This window comes from Schistocerca cancellata, chromosome 10 (genome assembly GCF_023864275.1).
Source record: "Schistocerca cancellata isolate TAMUIC-IGC-003103 chromosome 10, iqSchCanc2.1, whole genome shotgun sequence".
Taxonomy (NCBI): Eukaryota; Metazoa; Arthropoda; class Insecta; order Orthoptera; family Acrididae; genus Schistocerca; species Schistocerca cancellata.
This window is the reverse complement of record NC_064635.1, coordinates 57,375,893-57,383,811: the sequence shown is the minus strand read 5'-3', so window position 1 is coordinate 57,383,811 and position 7,919 is coordinate 57,375,893. Positions and strand designations below refer to the sequence as shown.

General features: G+C 45.8%; 1 non-coding gene across 1 annotated transcript; it reads right to left on the bottom strand.

Moving 5' to 3' along the window:
- Positions 1-267: 267 nt before the first annotated feature.
- Trnas-cga (transfer RNA serine (anticodon CGA)) lies at positions 268-342 on the bottom strand. The gene has a single exon. It is a non-coding gene; the product is annotated as a tRNA-Ser (tRNA).
- Between the last annotated feature and the right edge of the window lie 7,577 nt (positions 343-7,919).

Below are 7,919 nucleotides of genomic sequence, written 5' to 3'. Positions count from 1 at the left end.
CTGAGCTCCTAGCATGTGTCATAAGGCAGCAGATTTCCGAGGGCATTGCAGTGTTTAGCTTTGCCCCTGCAGTCTTAACCCTTTCACTGACATTGGGCTGTTTCTGTCCCCAACGGTAGGTTATCAGAGAACCAATGCGAATATCTGCATGTTATTACTATGTGGCCATGTCCCACTGGTAAAGAGAATTCTCCTAATGTAGAATGAAATTTTCACTCTACAGCGGAGTGTGCACTGATATGAAACTTCCTGGCAGATTAAAACTGTGTGCCGGGCCGAGACTCGAACTCGGGACCTTTGCCTTTCGAAGGCAAGTGCTCTACCAACTGAGCTACCCAAGCACGACTCATGCCCCGTCCTCACAGCTTTAATTCCGCCAGTACCTCGTCTCCTACCTTCCAAACTTCACAGAAGCTCTTCTGCGAACCTTGCAGAACTAGCACTTCTGAAAGAAAGGATATTGCGGAGACATGGCTTAGTCACAGCCTGGGGGATGTTTCTAGAATGAAATTTTCACTCTACAGCGGAGTGTGCGCTGATATGAAACTTCCTGGCAGATTAAAACTGTGTGCCGGACCGAGACTCGAACTCGGGACCTTTGCTCGCAAAGGTCCCGAGTTCGAGTCTCGGTCCGGCACACAGTTTTAATCTGCCAGGAAGTTTCAAGTCTCCTAATGGTTTACAGAATTCGGATAACACCGGTAGGTTGTGCTGTCTGTAAGTTTCATTTTTAACCCTCTGCTTCATACTGGTGCATCGAATTAATTCACGCCTGTAGACTGGCAAAGCATGCTGCTGTCTACATTTACATACATACTGGGCAAGCCACCGCATGGTGCGTCGCAGAGGTTACCATGTACCACTACCAGTTCATTTCCTTACCTGTTCCACTCTCAGATAGAGCGAGTGAAGGAAGACTGTCTATATGTCTACGTATGGGCCTCCCGTGAAATGTACGTTGGCGGCAGTACAATTGTTCGGCTGTCAGCTTCAAATGTCGGTTCACTAAACTCCCTCAACAGTGTTTCTCGAAAAAAAAAAAAAAAAAAAAAAAAAAAAAAAAACGTCGCCTTCCCTCCAGGGATTCCCATTTGAGTTCTCAAAGCATCTCCGTAAGATTTACGTGTTGTTCGACCCTACCGGTAACAAATCTAGCAGCCCGCCTCTGAATTGTTGCAACGTCTTCCTTCATCCGACGTGGCACGGATCCCAAACACTCGAACAGTACTCGAGAATAGGTCGCACCAGCGTCCTATATGCGGCCTCAATTACAGATGAACCACTCTTTCCTAAAATTCTCCCAATAAACCGAAATTGACCAGTCGCCTTTCCTGCCGCAGTCCTCACGTGTTCGTTCCATTTCATATCGGCTTGCAACGTTACGCCCAGATATTTAATCGAACTTACTGTGTCAAGGAGAATACTACTAATGCTGTATTCGAACATTACGCGAGTGTTTTTCCTATTCAGACGCATTAACTTACATTTTTCTACGTTTAGAGCTAACTACCACCTTTTATGTTCCTACAGTCACTCAGCGACGACACCTTACCGTACACCACTGCGTCACATCATCATCATCATCATCATCATCATCATCATCATCATCAAACCACTGCAGACTGCTGACCACACCGTCCGCCAGATCGTATATGTACTGTATATACAGAAAATGACAGTGATCTTCTCACGTTTCCCTGTGGCATTCCTGACGATACCCTTGTCCCTGATGAAAACACGCCATCAAGGACAACATATTGGGTTCTGTCACTTAAGAAGTCTTCAAGCCACAGACGTATCTGGCAGACGGACTGAGGTGGCGCAGTGGTTAGCACACTGGACCTGTATTCAGGGGGACGACGGCTCAAACACGCGTCCGGCCATCCTGATTTAGGTTTTCCGTGACTTCCCTAAATCGTTTCAGGCAAACGCCGGTATGGCACGGCCGACTTCCTACCCATCCTTCCCTAGTCCGATAGGACCGATGACCTCGCTGTTTGGTCCCCTCTCTCCAAACCGACCGACCGACCAACCAACCATATCTGGCAGCCTACTCCGTACGCTCGTACCTTTGCTAACAGTCCGTTGGATGCCTCCTTACAAAGTTTTAAGACACAATTTTAAGCGATGTATCTAGATACAGTATTCAGGTCCCTACGTACCGCTACCGTGAAGACCACGATGACAAGATAAAACTAATGACAGCTCGCACACAGGCCTCTAAGCAATCATTTCTCCTGCGCTCTACCTACTGGTACGTCAAGTTCCCTCTGGCATGCACTTCACAGTCCTCTGCAGAGTACACGTGTAGATGTAGTAGAGATGGCCGCTCTGCACCTCGTGTATGAGTTCACTGAAAGTAATGGAAGAGCAGCACAACGCCGCTATGCCGCACTGTTACCGCAGGCCAAACACATCACACTACTTCGCATTACTCTGCTTTGTGTACGGCTCAAGTGACTGCATATTACCCCAATCCTGTTTTTTTTTTTTTAACTTTTCTATGTGTGTTTTTACAACTGCGGTGGAAACTTGGGGCGAGGAACCGAATAAACCATAATTACAGTATTACTCCGCAACGAGCCACCGGGGGCAACAGGTTCCCAATACTGTATCAAAATACTCAGGTAATATCCCGTCACTTTGTGGCGAGCTCCTTTCATAATTCGCGCAGGTACGCTCTGCGTAAGTCATTTGTTGATTCACAGTCAGTCACTCACTACTCGTCCGCGTCCGCGGGAGCGGCTCATCTTCGCCGTAACAGCGAAATGCGAGGGGGCTCTCAATGCAAGGGTAAAGCTCTGACCTGAGCCGGCCAATGAGAGCGTTAGGTGTGCGCCGGTATTGTTTCCATCACGTTTTTTTTTTTAAAAAAAAAAAAGAAAAGGGTGCTCCTCGTCTCGCCTTTCAACCTGGTTTTGCCGATGCAGAAGTTTTTCAGATTTACGTCTTTTGTAATTCATGTGGGCACACTGAACCTGGCAAACTCCAGCATAATGGTGAGATTGCAAAAAGCACCGCGCATTTCAGTTGCCTTCACACGATTGTGCACCGTGACTGAAGTTAGGTAAAATAGTGTCCCAACCTGTTGTACACAATGTTGCGTCTTGGTTCTCATTGCATTTGCTTCAGAATATTGGTATCCACCTCTGAGTCAACCATCAGCTCCTAGCCACAACGGCTAATTATAAACATCAAATCTGTTCATGGATGACATGAGCTTTTTATACAACTTGGCTTCGCATATTATGTCATACTTTTCCTTCGTGACAACTTATACCGTGTGCACCGCGCCTTCCTGTTTGCGTATTTAATCTTGTTTTCGTGCGAAACATGCCACAGTTGCCGGCCGTTGTGGCCGAGCGGTTCTAGGCGCTCCAGTCTGGAACCGCGCGACCGCTACGGTCGCAGGTTCGAATCCTGCCGCGGGCATGGATGTGTGTGATGTCCTTAGGTTAGTTAGGTTTAAGTAGTTCTAAGTTCTAGGGGACTGATGACCTCAGCAGTTAAGTCCTATAGTGCTCAGAGCCATTTGAACCATGCCACAGTTATTGAAATTTCATTCTGCTCGGGGGCTATGCTACACTTGCACACACTGCTCATGTATATTTCGACAAGGAAATTCGGAAATCTCGGTAAAGCGACGCCGATGTTGTGTTTCAAGCTGTACGATGGCGGATATAGCGGCATCGTAAATTATTCCTTTCACACACAAGGTCTCTATTTTCGTGTTATTCAGTGGAGTAGCCAAAGAAGACAAACATTTGTCTCTGCACAGCTCAGATGTACGAGGCGCGAATTCTTATTCTTTGAACTGTGTTCTGTGAAGCTTGCAGTTCAAGTTCAGTAGTCAATGGTGTTACTTTGGGTGGGCTTCGCCATCTCCTATTTCTGTTCCAACGTCAGATCGCGTTATTAATGGGTCAATTCGTTGCCTGGGCATATATTTTAGGGCATAAACTGGATTGGTCATTTTATATTAACACGAGAGTATCGTTTGGAAAGGTGCGATGGTTTACATATTGTCGGTGGTGTTCTGATATACAGTAGAGATAAAAAACGGAGCGAGCAGGATTCTAACGTTGAGTGTTGCGTAGGCCCCCGTATACGATCAATCATTTTGTCAAACTTAACTTTGACTGCCAAATTTGACCGTGTACGGGGCAGTGTGTCGTGTTTGTCAAGCACAGATTGTGTTTGAGATGTTTGAGAGAAATTTTGATAGAAAGTTTGACAACATGGCGGAAGTTGTTTGTGTTGACGTCCTGCCGCATACGCTTAGTGAAAAATTGCTTTATTACGACTTCTCACACTGTATCGTGAGTTTCCACTACTATGAAAACTACAATCAAGTATAAAAACAAAGCAGCACTGACAATTACCAAAATGGTAGATGTACCACATCTTTCCCAGCCATATATTACACTTGAAGAGGTTACGAACAAAATCAATATTTTACGCATGCAGTGACATAAAAGCGGAGTGGAATGGAATAATAGGGATCGAAGTTCTCCGGTTCTTCCACGGATTATGTGGGCTATAAATGTCCACGTTGCGGTATTTTAATGGCCTGTCGTTAGAGAACTAAACTCCACCCGAACAGGCCATGAAGGTAGAACGGTACCGACCGGCCGCCGTGTCATCCTCAGCCCGAAGGCGCCACTGGATGCGGGCATGTGGTCAGCACCCGCTCTCCCGGCCGTATGTCAGCTTACGAGACCGGAACCGCTACTTCTGTATCAAGTAGCTCCTCAGTTTGCCTCACAAGGGCTGAGTGCAGCCCGCTTGCCAACAGCGCTCGGCAAAGCCAGATGGTGACCCATCCAAGTGCTAGCCCAGTCCGACAGCGCTTAACTTCGCTGATGTGACGGGAATAGGTGTTACCACTGCGGCAAGGTTGTTGTCTAGAGGACGAAATAGAGGAGAGTAAATGTTTGCATACTTGTGTCTTCATTTTCAATGTGAGGGTGAAGTAACGCTAAAGAAGTTATTAAACGTTTCACTGTCCATCCGCAGAAAGTTGATGTAATCATCAGGTTCTGCGTAAAACATTTCCATTAACAGGTTTCCAGTTGCATGTTTCTCATTTTAAACTATTCGCTGGGCCAGCGTCTTGTTTTCTTCTTCTTTAAGCATAGTGCCACAGGTAGTCTTAGAAATGATGTATCTGCATTTGTAGCCATCCCCACTGGTGCCAATATACAGCATACACGAAAAGTGTCTGCTTCAAAAGTAAGGTTAAACTGACAAGCTTTCTTAGTACACATGTACAGGCTTGTTTGACACATCCATGGCTAGACAAAACCGAACTTAACAGGCAAGTTTGCTCTTTTAGGAGGTACTTAAAAGTTTTTTAAAAAAAAACGTTTCATTGCCCATTCGAAGAAAATTGATGTAATCACCGGGTTCTGAGAGTAATATCTCCTTTAGCATATCTTCATGGATAAATATCTCGTTTTAAGACATTCCCCCGACCAGAGGCTTGTTTTCTTCTTCCTCTTTAAACACAGTGCCAAAGTCAATGCCAGGACTGCATTGTCTGTATTTGTGGCCTTACCCACTAAACTCAAAATACGCACTAACAGAAATAGCGTCTGCTTCAAAGCGCGGTTAAACTGACAAACATTGTTTCAACGTGTATGGGCTTGCTTGGCAAATCCGTGGTCATATAAGAGCGATTTTGTCAAACACGTTTGATCGTTTACGGGGACTCGCCGCTGTTACGTCAGCGGTGTACTGGCTGCTTGCGCGAGTATGCCGAGTCTGAGATCGGTGGCGCTGCTGTTGCTTCCTACTTCTCACTGACACCTGCAGGAGTTAAGGCTAGTTGAGCACACTATCTTCCTGCTGTAATGTAGCACTGACAGGCGAAAGTGGCCTCTAACGAATCTGTAAAAATTATTTAAAAGCAGTCTCGACTCCAGCCGATGTTAACGCCTGACCAGTTTCGATCTTTTAATTACGGTCCATCATCAGAGCTTGCACTGTTATAACAAAAGTAACAGTGCTATATTACATAGCAAAGCCAATGCTGTAAAAGCCTACTCTACAACATTGTATCATTACCCGCCTGGATGACGGCGACGGCGCCTCACCCGCTGTGGATTCCTCAGCAGCCACGAGTTATATAGGATTGAGTGAGAGGTCGCTTCAGAGCTTAAGGCATCGCCGTCAGCCAATGGGGAAGAACTTCCATATCATTTGAGTCTTCATTCTTAAATATTTATCTTTTAAATCTGACTAATCAAGAAACGAGTTTATATTCATTAATGGTTCAGAATCTATATTACATGATGATGATGATGTTTGGTTTGTGGGGCGCTCAACTGCGTGGTTATCAGCGCCCGTACAATTATCCAATCTTTGCTCAGTCCAATTTCGCCACTTTCCTGGATGATGATGAAAATGATGAGGACAACACAAACACCCAGTCATCTCGAGGCAGGTGAAAATCCCTGACCCCGCCGGGAATCGAACCCGGGACCCCGTGCTCGGGAAGCGAGAACGCTACCGCGAGACCACGAGCGGCGGACTCTATATTACAGCCAGCCTCATAAAATGCATGATAATCTAGTGTAATTCGTCAACAGAAGTCCAGAGCGACGAGTGGATGAAATAATTAGCACTGTAAGATCGTTAGTTCTGTATCTACTGCTATTTATTCGTAATCAAACCAAAAGTATGAGCATTAATATGAAAACTACACATACCGACTTATTTGTATTCGTAGTCAGTTAAAGTCTTAGAAAACACTAAAAAAAAGACTAAATGCGTCGTTGTGTATGTGTGCCATCTACTGATACCTGTAATAACGTATTAGGACGCCGTTTCCATGGAGACATCCAGGCTGATATGTTTATCAGTTGTCAAAGATGTGCTTGACGCTTGTGTATCACTGGAGGTCGATATCACTCAACAAAGACAAAATGAGCGTTATTTACAGAAGTGATGCCAGTTTAGCCACACTATATATATATTTTTTTAATAACATGCAATCAATCGACGTCCACAAGAGGAAACGATTTTTTACAAATAATTAAGAAACATTTGGAGTTTTTAAATAATTTAATCACAACAAAATCGCTGCTCTCCGACAATGTTATATACACTACTGGCCATTAAAACTGCTACACCACAAAGATGACGTGTTACAGATGCGAAATTTAACCGACAGGAAGAAGATGCTGTGATATGCAAATTATTAGGTTTTCAGAGCATTCACACAAGGTTGGCGCCGGTGGCGACACCTACAACGTGCTGCCATGAGGAAAGCTTCCAACCGATTTCTCATACACAAACAGCAGTTGACCGGCGTTGCCTGGTGAAACGTTGTTGTGATGCCTCGTGTAAGGAGGAGAAATGCGTACCATCACGTTTCCTACTTTGATAAAGGTCGGATTGTAGCCTATCGCGATTGCGGTTCATCTATCGCGACATTGCTGCTCGCGTTGGTCGAGATCCAATGAGTGTTAGCAGAATATGGAATCGGTGGGTTCAGGAGGATAATACGGAACGCCGTGCTGGATCCCAACGGCCTCGTATCACTAGCAGTCGAGATGACAGGCATCTTATCCGCACGGCTGTAACGGATCGTGCAGCCACGTCTCGATCCCTGAGTCAACAGATAGGGACGTTGGCAAGACGACAACCATCAGCACGAACAGTCCGACGATGTTTGCAGCAGCACGGACTATCAGCTCGGAGACCATGGCTGCGGTTACCCTTGACGCTGCATCACAGACAGGAGTGCCTGCGATGGTGTACTTGACGACGAACCTGGGTGCACGTATGGTTCTGTTTACACCATCGTGATGGTGCCATCCGTCTTTGGCGACATCGCGGTGAACGCACATTGGAAGCGTGTGTTCGTCATCGCCATACTGCGAAACCCTACATTTCAGCAGGATAATGCACGACCG